Genomic DNA, 12331 nt, shown 5'->3' on the forward strand with positions numbered 1-12331 from the left:
TCAGTCCCTTTTCACACTGCTACAAAGATACTACCTGAGACTGTGTAATTTATAAATAAAGGGGGTTTAACTGACTTACAGTTCCACATGGCTGGGGAGGCCTCAGGAAACTTACAACAATAGCAGAAGGGAAAGCAGGCATGTCTTACATGGTGGCAGGCAAGAGCAAAACAGCACAGAGAAAACTGCCACTTATAAAACCATCATATCTAGTGAGAACTTACTGTCATGAGAACAACCTGGAGGAAACCACCCCCATGATCAAATCATCTCCCATCACTTCCCTCCCCTGATATGTGGGAATTATAATTCAGATTATAATTCCAGATAAGATTTGGGTGGGGACACAGCCAGACCATATCATTCACAAATATGTGGGGATTAAACAGCATGCTTCTGAACAACCAGTGGTTCAAAGATGAAATAGAAAGGAAAATTTGTAAAACTTATGAGACAAAAAAAGATGAAAACACAACATACCAAAAACCTAGGAGATGCAGCAAAAGCAGTTCTGAGAGGGAAGTTTATAACAGTAATTTTCTACATTAAGAAGTAGGAAGATCTAGGCCAGACGTGGTGGCTCACGCCTATAATCCTAACACTTTGGGAGGCCGAGGGGGGCGGATCACGAGGTGAGATCAAGACCATCCTGACCAACATGGTGAAACCCTTTCTCTACCAAAAATACAAAACAAAAACTTAGCCAGGCGTGGTGGCACGCGTCTGTAGTCCCAGCTACTCAGGAGGCTGAGGCAGGAGAATCGCTTGAACCCGGGAGGCGGAGGTTGCAGTGAGCGAACATAGCGCCGCTGCACTGCAGCCTGGGCGACAGAGCAAGAATCCATCTCAAAAGAAAAAAGGAAAGAAAAGTAAGATTTGGAACAACCTAATGTTATACCTCAAGGAACTAGAAGAAGAAGAACAAACTAAACTTAAAGTAAGCATGAAAAAGAAAATGATAGCTATCAGAGCAAAAGTAAACCAAAAGAATATAGAAATAGAAAAATCAATAAAACTAAGAGTTGATTTATTGAACAAATAAAATATATACATACCGTTCTGGACTAAGCCAAAAAAAAAAAAAAAAAAAGGGAGAAGACTAAATAAATAGAATCAGAAATGAATGTGAAGACATTATAATAGATGCCTTAGAAATAAGGATAATTAGAGACAAATACGAGCAATTAATTATATGCCATTAAATTGGATAATCTACAGAAAAAAATAAATTTGTATAAACATACAACCCACCAAAACTGAATCAGGAAAATAATGAGAGCCTAAACAGAGTAATAGCAAATAAAGAGATTGATGTGGTAATTAAAAACCTTCCAACAAAGAAAATTCCTGAATCAGATGGCGTAATGGCTGAATTCTAGCAAACATTGAAAAAATTAATATCAGTTCTTCTCAAACTCTTTCAAAAAATATATAACTTGAGGGAATACTTTCAAACTCATTTTATGAGGCCAGCATTACCCTTATATTAAAGTCAGACAAAAGCGCTACAAGAAAAAAAAAAAAGCTTACAAGTCAATATCTCTGATGACCACAGTTGCAAAAATCCTCAGTAAAATCGTAGCAAACCAAATTCAACAACATATTGAAAAGATTATACATTATGACCAAGTGGGATTTATCCCTGGTATCTAAGATTGGTTTAACATATTCAAATCAATCAATGCGATATCTCACATTAACAGAATGGAAGACAAAACTCATAAGATTATTTTAGTAGATGCAGAAAAAGCATTCGACAAAGTTCGATATCCTTTCTTGATAAAAACTCTCAACAAATACTACCTAGAGCAATCGGACAAGAAAAAGAAATGGAAGATATCCAGATTGGAAAAGAAGTAAAATTATTCTATCTGCAGATGACATGATCCTATATGTTGAAAAACCTAAAGGACACACACACACACACACACACACACACACACACTTAAAACAGATGAATTCAGTAAATTTACAGGATACAAAATTGACATTCAAAAATGAGTTACATTTCTTTATACCAGTAATGATCTATCAGAAAAACAAATAAAAAAGATAAAGATAATCCCTTTTACTATAGAATCAAAAAGAATAAAATACTTAGAAATAAGTTTAATCAAAAAGATGGAAAATCTGTACACTGGAAGCTATTAAACACTAATGAAAGAAATTAAAGACACAAATACATGGAAAGCTATCTCATGTTCATGGGCTGAAAGAATTAATTCTGTTAAAATGTCCACATTACCCAAAGAACTATAGTTATCCTCAATATCCATGGGGGATTGGTTCCAGGACACCCTGTGTGGATAACAAAATCTCTGGATTCTCAAGTCCCTTTTATAAAATGTAGTAGTATTTCACATAACCTACACACCTTTTTTAATATTTTAACTCATTTCTAGATTCCTTATAATATCTAATACAATGTAAATGACATGAAAATAGTATAGTTGTTATACTGTATTTTTAAAATGTCTTATTTTTTAATGTATTTTCTTCTGAATATTTTTTGATCTGTGGTTGGTTGAATCTTCAAGTATAGAACCCATAGATTCAGTGGGCTGACTATATACAGATTCAATGCAATGCGTATCAAAATTCCAATGGCATTCTTCACCTAAATAGAAAAATTTGTATGGAACCACCAAAGACCCCAAATAGCCAAAGCAATGTTGAGAAAGAAAAACAAAGTTGGAAGCACTAGATTTTCTGACCTGAAATTCTATTAATAAGCTATAATAAAAAGAGTATGCTACTTGTATAAAAGCCCATACACAGGCCAATGGAGTAGAATAGAGAACCCAGAAATAAACCCAAGCATATATGGTCAACTAATTTTTAACAAGGGCACCAAGAAGACACAATGAGGAAAGAACAATATTTTCCACAAATGGTGCTGGGACAACTGGATATTCACGTGTAAAAGACTGAAATTGGACACTTATTTTAAACCATACAAAAAAAAAAAACACACTCAAAATGGATTAAAGACTTAAACATAAGACTGTAAACTGCAAAACTCCAAGAAAAACACATAAGGAAAAAGCTTCTTGACATCTGTCTTGTCAATAAGTTTTTAGATATCACAGCAAAAGCTCAGGCAACAAAAACAAAAATAAACCAGTGGGATTAAGCAAAAACAGACAAATGGGACTACATCAAACTAAAAATATTCTGCACAGCAAAGGAAATAATCAACAAAATGAAAAAGCCTATAGATTGGGGAAAATATTTGCAAACTGTATATCTGATGAAGGGTTAATATGCAAAATCTGTAAGGAGTTCACACAACTCAATAGCAAAAAACAAGTAATCTAATTAAAATTTGGTAAAGTACCCCAATAGGCATTTCTCCAAAGAAGATGTAAAAATGTCCACCAGGCATATGAAAAGGTGCTCAACATCACTAATCATCGGGGAAATGTAAATCAAAATCACAATGAGATACTGTGTCACACCTGTTACAATGGTTATATCAAGAAGACAAGAGAAGTGTTGACAAGGGTGTGGAGGAAAAGGGAGCTTTTTTATACTGTTGGTGGGAAGGCAAATTGGAACAGCCATTATAGAAGACAGAGTGGAGTTTCCTCAAAAAATTAGAAGTAGAACTACCCTATGACCCAGCAATTCCTCTTTTGGGTATACATCTAAAAAAATTAAAACAATATGTTGAAGGGATACCTGCATCTCCATGTTTGTTGCAGCTTTATTCACAATAGATAAAATATAGAAACAATCCAACTGTCTGTCCATAGATGAATAGATAAAGAAAATATATAGGCATATATGTATGTGTGTGTACTTCATACATATATAAAATACACATATATATGAATATTATTCAATCTTAAAGAAGGAGATTCAGCCAATTGTAACAGCATGGATGAAGTTGGAGAATATTATGCTAAGTGAAACAAGACAGACATAGAAAGAAAAATAGTACATGGTTTCACTTACATCTAGAATTTAAAAAGAGTTGAATACATAGAAACAGAATTGAATAGTGGTTATCAGAGGCTGAAGGATGGGGGGAAAATGAGATGTCGGTCAAAGGGTTTCAGTGTTGCAGCATCTCAGAATGTAACTGTATTTGGCTACAGGCCTTTGAATAGATGATTAAGTTAAATAAGGCTGTTAGGGTGGTCCGTAATTCAATCTGACCAGTGCCCTTGTAATAAGAGGGAATTTGGACACATAAAGAGACACCAGGAATGCACAAGCACAGAGTAAAGTCCATGTAATGGCACAGTGAAAAGGTGACCATCTCAAGCCAAGGAGAGAGGACTCTTTTGGCCTCAGAAGAAACCAAACTTGCTAATCTCTTAATCTTGGACTTCTAGTCTTTAGGATGATGAGAAACTATATCTCTGTTGTTTAATCCACCAGTCTGTGGTATTTTGTTATGGCAGCCATAGCAAACTATTAGTTAGACAAGAACACTGCTAATGTCTTTTCTAGACCTAAAATTCTACTGTTGTTTTTAAAAGATTGCTGCTGTTTTCTTGAGAGTCAAAAGTAAATGCAGATAATTCCCATTATCGTGGTGTGGTCTTAAGGAAATTTTTAGTGTTCTCATTATCTTTCTTCCTTTATTTCTAGATACTTACTACAAGTTTTCTAGTAGCAAGATTGGAATCCCATCAGTTGACAGTGTATGAGCCTAATATTATACATTGTAAATCATTCTCACTAGCATTTTGTGTATACTTATTAATATATTTGTTATTTCAACTCAGAATCATTGCTTAAGTTCTTTCTGATCTTTATAGTTTCTCTGATTATCCTCTGATTGATAAAGTCTTTATGATTAAACTCTTCAGACATTACCATTTTGTTTCTACAATGTCGATATCTTCATGTTTCCAGTATCTTCACTATCAGATCCTTGCCATATCATCCTTTTCACATAATTATGATAAATTATAAAAATCTCACTGTATTTGGTATTATTGTAAGTTAAATGATATGTTCAGGATTTGCAAAGGTATATTGCACATTTTCATGATGTCACAAAAAACTAATGATAACCAGGACTCCTTAGATAAATGATTAATTCTAAAACGGAGGCAGAAAATGTACAAGCTGAGCCCGGACCATTTTTTAGTGCAGAAAGCAAATAAATGCTTACAAACAAACAAACAAAACCCAAATTGATGTAGATGTGTCGAAGGGACACAGGAGTCAACTGAAAGCGCTCCCAATGGCCAAAGGTGGAATAAGTTGAGCAAGAAAATAAAGTAGTACAGGATAAAATTTCAAAGTATAACATCCATATCTATGAGTCCATATTGATATAATAATATCAATATCATAAATGATTGAATAAATAAGTAATTGGGAGAGAGTGGACACATCTCCCATATAGAAGAATTCCAAATAATTTATGTAAACACTCCACTCTCATGGAGGGGGTAGACATAATGACTTCCCTCCAACAGTGCAGTATGGAAAGTGATGGAGGGAATGAGTAACTTTACGGTGAAGAAGCCTGATGAAGCTAACTGAGCGTGATTATCAATGTCAACATTAATAGTCATAACTCATGTTGATAGTATGTACCCTTGACACGCTGTCACAAAAATAGCACTTTATTTCTGTAATATTCCTTTCCCCCAAGCCCAATAACCTCAGTATAATCATGAGAAGAACATCAAACAAATTCCAGTGGAGGGACATCCTACAAAATACTTTACTCCTCAAAAGTGTTCAGATCATCAAGTAAAAACAAAATCTAGGAAACCGTCACAGGCATCAGGAGCCTAAGGAGACAGACATAATAGCTGAATGCAATGTGGCATCCTGAATGAGTTCCTGGAATAGGAAAAGGATATTAGGTAAAAACCAAGGAAATCTGAACAAATTATGGACTTCGATAAATGAATAACAATGCATCTGTATTGGTTCATTAATCATAACAAATGTACCATATTACAAACAGGAAAAACTGAGCCTGGAGTACATGGAAACTCTGTGTACTATTTTGCAAAATTTTCTGTAAATCTAAACCTGTTTTAGAAAATAAAGTTTATTTTTTAAAAAAATGAAATCAGACTTCAAAACTTCTCGGCTATTTTGAGCTTAGTGCTGGTAACATAAAAAAAAGGTTTAAACTATCTTTAAAACTTCGTGAGGGATGATATGAACATATAACTAGGCATTTCTACTAGCTTTTCAAATAAAATTAACTTAGTTTTGGCTTACAAAAAGATTATGATGAAGCCTACTCTAATTTCCCATACATCACAAAGCTTTTTCCTTAAATATTAAGTTTTGAGGAAATGTAATTTAGTAGGACGTCTTTTGTAACTTTTTTTTTTTTTGGTATTTTTAGTACACATGGGGTTTCACCGTGTTAGTCAGGATGGTCTCAATCTCCTGACCTTGTGATCCACCCACCTTGGCCTCCCAAAGTGCTGGGATTACAGGCATAAGCCACTGCGCCTGGCCATACAACCTTTTAAGTTTGAAAATTGCCTTTACAAATGTGTCATAGTTACCATTAATTCTCACTTCGTAGATAGGGTAGCTAGTACACAGATGTGCTTAGTGTCCAAAGCTAATAAGACAGAATCAAGACCTGATCCCAATCATCAGACTCCTAGTTGAAGTTTCTTTTCACCACACCAGTGGTCTCCAAACATTTTTATTGCACAAACTTATCAGTAAAATATTGTGAGAAGCAACCACAGTATATGAATATGTGTTTATAAATTATACGCATTTATATCTAAATTATTTTGGGTAAACTATAAAGCATACCTCAAAGTAAGTATTAAGATGATTCAATTACAAATTTATACAAACTGAATTTTTATTTTTTCATGCACCAGATGTTTATTTGTGCAGCCCTCTTTGTAAACTACTGCTCCAATTATTTATTGATGTGTAACAAACCATCTCAAAACACATTATTTTGTGGCAAAAAAAAAAGCCCACTTATTATTATCTCTCATGGGCCTGGGGTTGACTGGGCTCAGCAGGGTGGTTGTTACTTAGGGCCTCTCATATGGTTGCTGTCAGATGGTGACTGGGGCCTGAATCATTTGGCTTGCTTACTCACCTATTACACCTGGGCTGGGGAGACCCACATAACAAAAGAACTGAGGGTCCTCGTGTGTTTGTGTATGTGTGTGTGTGCGTGTGTGTGTGTAAGTGCATGAATGTATGTATGTGTCAGAGTGTGTGTGTGTGTGTGTGTGTATTCTGTTTCCCTCCAGCATGATGGCTTTAGGGTCACTGGACTCAGAGCTCCACGGCATGTGTTCTGGAAGAGGCAGAACCAGAACATTTATTTTTCTCTTTTTCTGACCTAGACTATAAATTTATGCAGCCTCACTATTGATTATTTAAGAGTCACTAAGATCTGTACATACCCAAGGCAGGGGTGGACTTAGACTCTACTTCTTGATGAAAGCAATGTCAAAGAACTTGCTGACATGTTTTTAAATCACCCAAAGCAGAAAGTCTGAACTCTGGTAATTTTATTTTATGAGATAAATTCTTAATAATCCATTGGTGCAGAGAAAGAAATAAAGTAGCACCCCGTGCTTCTCACAGCTGCCTTTTTGTGGCTATTCTCATAAATAATTCTACTGATACTCTCCTTTTCTGTAATTGATTAAAGAGATGCTCGTTCCCAGATAAATTAAAACTCTTTCCTTCTCATCAAAGCCTAGAGCAGTTTTGCTGGGACTTTGCTCCTTCAGCCTAAAGCTGTGTCCACCCTGACAGGAGATCAGTAATTTTGCAAGAAAGGCTGCTAATATAGTAGGGTTTTTCTTTGTTTGTTTGCTTGTTTTTTTTTTGTATTCTGCTTTTTCATTGTGCTTTAATGTAAATTACTGGTATTTCACTAGTTGTACTGAGCACTTTTTTGCCTCCTTGGTATCAAACCCAATATATTAGTCTTTGGATTACATTTGCCCTCTGCAAAACCAGTGACTAAGAGCTAAAGAGCAGACATAGGCCAAGAATGGTGGCTCACGCCTGTAATCCTAGCACTTTGGGAGGCTGAGGTGGGGGGATCACTTGAAGTCAGGAATTCAAGACCAGGCTGACCAACATGGTGAAACCCTGTCTCTACTAAAAATACAAAAATTAGCTGGAAATCACATGAACCCAGGTGGCGGAGGTTACCAGTATTGCACCACTGCACTCCAACCTGGCTGACAGAGCAAGACTCCATCTAAAAAAAAAAAAAAAAAAAAGGAGAACGATCAGTGCCATTGCCATCTGACTTATAAGCATAATTCCATCTCAAACAGTGCTCCTCTTCAATGAAAACAAACTAAATGCACCTTGTGCCAAAGTGTAGTGATGTGCCCCTCTTGTTAGTGTACATGCTGAAGACAGTATCTGTTTTTCCCACTGTAGCTCTATTTTTTACCCTACCTTGGAATTATGCTATTAACTTTTCTATTCTCTTTGATTATAATAGGATTCTGATAACTTTAAAACTCAAAATAGTCTCACTTTAGTAATAGATTCAATCTAGTGTATTCACATGAACTCTTATTTTATATAGAGCAAAATAACTTGTTCAGCTCTGGATTGCTACAGCCTGGAAGCCACATTATGAATGGGATGAAAGATTTGTCTTTGTATTTTTATCTCTTTCTCTGTTTTGAGCTTTGCTACCTCCTGCCCGAGGTTATCTCTGGATATTTGAGGGTTGGAGATAGTGGGAAAGAAAGCAAGGATAAATGTTTATATATATTACACTTTTCAGATTTGAGGACACGAGTGTTGTTACCTTTCTCCTTCTACTCACTTTACAGTTCTCATTCTCAAATCTTTCTGACCATTTTCAAACTCAGAAATTCCAGTATGGGGAATTTGTACATTGAAGGGTTTAAGGAAGCAGAACTTCTAGGCCATGTGGATGTGGTGCACTCTAAGTACCTGCGGGTTTAGATCAACCTAAGAAGGAAAGAAAGCACAGGGTACATGAGTTTTGATCTCTGATACATTAGAGTCTTGAGAACAAGAATGATGAAGGATCAAGAGAGCCAATGGATAAGACTGGAGGAAAGGAAGCAGTGGGCAGGAAGAGTGGAGCTTGAGCAGGTGGGCCCCGGGTGCTGAAGCCTGGAAGGATGGGTGCTGCCTGGACCCACAATGTTCTGTCAATCAGCTTCAGACTCCCTCAGTCACTGCCATAGTCCAGTCAGACTCCTATTTGTTCTCTCTTTCATTCAAGAGAAAAGATCATGGAATGCAATGAGAATTCATAATTGTATTTAAGTTTCATATGATGCCTAAAATTAATTTTATGAGAGACAAAAATATTTTAAACAATTAGAAACAAGGCTTAAATGAAAATTCCTCAAACTCTTAAAATGATTGAATGTATTCACACTAAAGAGTGAATGATTAATATAAAAATCCATCTTTGAAATGATGGCAGAAGGAGAGAAAGACCACTGGACTCCTGATGGGTAGTAGGGTGACAATACCTAATATTCAGATTTGAGATGGCACAAAGATGTTTAAGGAAACCAAGACTTTCTCTCTCTCTTTCTCTTCTTTTTTAAACCACAAACGCCTTTGGATAAGTAAAAGCTTTTTCGCAGATATATGACATTTTACATGGGCCATGTCCCAAATGTTCTGTCTCAAAGTACACAGAAAATGACTTAAAAGGGGCATGGGAGCCAGATTCCCTGTGGACAGTAATTCTAATTCTGAAGAACACATGCAGTTGCTCAACAACGCTGCTGGATTGAGAAACGAGGTCTTGAGAATTACCAAAGAAGTGCTTTCAAGATAATAAAGCTTTGCAGTGTTCCATCGCCTGCAGAGGAACAGCAGGACAGACGGTTTTTCCCTCTAAAAGGGCTAAACTTCTGAAACCTAACAATGATGGAACTGAAGCTTTGGAGTTGTTTTAAGTAAATACAGAAAAACAAAAACAAAAACAAAATTCTGTCACAGTTCACATCACTTCAGGATTGACATTACCTGCTTTTATTTATTTTTTACTTCGTTTTGGTGATGCTGGTAGAATAGATGTCACTTGAGAGGTCAAGTCTTCAAAACAGGAGGAAAGCAGAGAGGTGAAGCAACTATGTGGAAAATTCAGGGAGATTTGCTGCTCATGCGTACATTAGCCTAGACATTTCTTTGAAGAAGCTGCTAGGTTAAGGAAATGCCAGTGTTAAGAAACTGCTTTTGAAATAACTTTTTGAAATAATGCATTGCTTACGTGGGATTCTTTCACCTCCAGAGTTTTTATGACTAGTGGATCCCTTATTATTTGTCATTTTATGAAAGAATTTCAATAACTGCACATTAGCTGTTTATCTAAACTTCCAACCTTTTCTTTTTAGCTTTTGGCCAGGCCTTTTCCAGTATTTACTTATTTTATGGAAAAAGCAAACTTTATCACTAGACACAAAATTTAAGTGAGCATTGTCTGTCCCTTGAGCTCACCCACCTTTCTCATCAGCCCTGCTCTTGGTGATCCTCTTGCCTCAGTCCGCTTTGGCCCCTACATCCTGGCACCAATGTCATCATGGGTGCTCTTCTCAAATAGCTTTATTGTATTCTCTCTCTCAGTAAAGACACAGGAAATGGTGGCATTCTTTTTTTTTTTTTTTTTTTTTTTTTTTTTTTTTTGAGACGGAGTCTGGCTCTGTCGCCCAGGCTGGAGTGCAGTGGCGCGATCTCGCTCACTGCAAGCTCCACCTCCCGGGTTCACGGCATTCTCCTGCCTCAGCCTCCCGAGTAGCTGGGACTACAGGTGCCCGCCACCAAGCCTGGCTAATTTTTTGTATTTTTATTAGAGAGGGGGTTTCACCGTGTTAGCCAGGATGGTCTCGATCTCCTGACCTCGTGATTCGCCCGCCTCGGCCTCCCAAAGTGCTGGGATAACAGGCGTGAGCCACCGCGCCCGGTCGAAATCGTGGCATTCTTTTACTTTGGCATGAGATAGGAATGTTTTTATTTAATTTGTGAACCCCAAAATGTGATCTTGAAGCAAAGATTGATAGCAATGGAAGTAGCAGGTGAAATCACCTGGAGCTCTACCTGATGCCCCTTCAACTAATGCACCATAAAAATTCTCATCCTCTTCTTAGTCAGATCTAGAGGGAAAACCACTTCACTACGTTGTCTGAATGTGACTTGCAGTGAACTAAAAAAAATATGAAATTCTCATCCTTCGTTTAAGATAAGTTCCTCATTGAAAAGAACTAGGAAATAGTATATCAATCTTCAATCATTTGAACAAAATATTCATGATGGTAAATAGGAGGTCTTCTTGAATCATCCCGATAACTTCTTCAGGATTCCACTTCTTGTTATGATGACTGGGCATCTCACATTGCATCTGTTTTGAGATTGTCACCAAACTAAATAGGCATGAGAACCACTATAGTAGAGGCAAGCAAATTCTTTGTGTTAACAATTGTTACCTGTTATGCTAAAATCAGTAGCAGAAGGATTGTGATGAGGTTATTTAACTGGATAGTGAATAGGTCTCATTAGGCTAGAATTTTGTAAGGGGTTCTGCTTACTTGGTTTTACTTCCTTTGGCCAATAGATTAGTGATTCTAATAGCCAGCAATGGTCTACCTGATCTGGGTAGCTACCTAGAAATATGATTGCAGAGATTCTTTAACTTAAGATTTTACAATATTATACAAATATATTTCTGTGAATAACTGAGCCCACATTTTCTATATACAGTTTTTTATTACATGCAACAATTTTAAATCACTCATAGTCTCAGCATTTTTAACCACTAAAAAATTAGTTTACCTACTTTCATTCTCCTTCAACTCCACATCACTGTAATCACTGTAAATTATTTTATGAGTATATATTTCCTGGGTTTTAATTTTATTTTGTTTTAAATTGACAGGTAATAATTGTACATATTAATGGGGTACAGAGTGATGTTTTGATACATGTATACATTATGTAATGAGCAAACCAGGATAATTAGCATATCCATCACCTTGAACACTTGTCATTTCTTTGTGGTAAGAATATTCAAAATTCCCTCTTCTAACTATTTTGAAATATACGGTACATTATTTTTTAACTATAGTCATCCTACTGTGCAATAGAACACCAGAACTTATTCCTTCTATCTAACTGTAACTTTGTGCGTGTTGACCAACCTCTCCCCATTCTTCCCTCTCCCCTGTTCTCCCCAGCCTCTGGTAACCACCATTCTACACTTTACTTCTATAAGATCAGCTTTTTAAAATTCCACATATGAGTTAGATCATGTGGTATTTGTCCCTCTGTGCTTGGAAACTTTTATTTAACATAACTTTCTCTAGGTTAACCATGTTGTTGCAAATGACAGGATTTCATTATTTTT

Source organism: Pan troglodytes, chromosome 22 (assembly GCF_028858775.2).
Source record: "Pan troglodytes isolate AG18354 chromosome 22, NHGRI_mPanTro3-v2.0_pri, whole genome shotgun sequence".
Taxonomy (NCBI): domain Eukaryota; kingdom Metazoa; phylum Chordata; class Mammalia; order Primates; family Hominidae; genus Pan; species Pan troglodytes.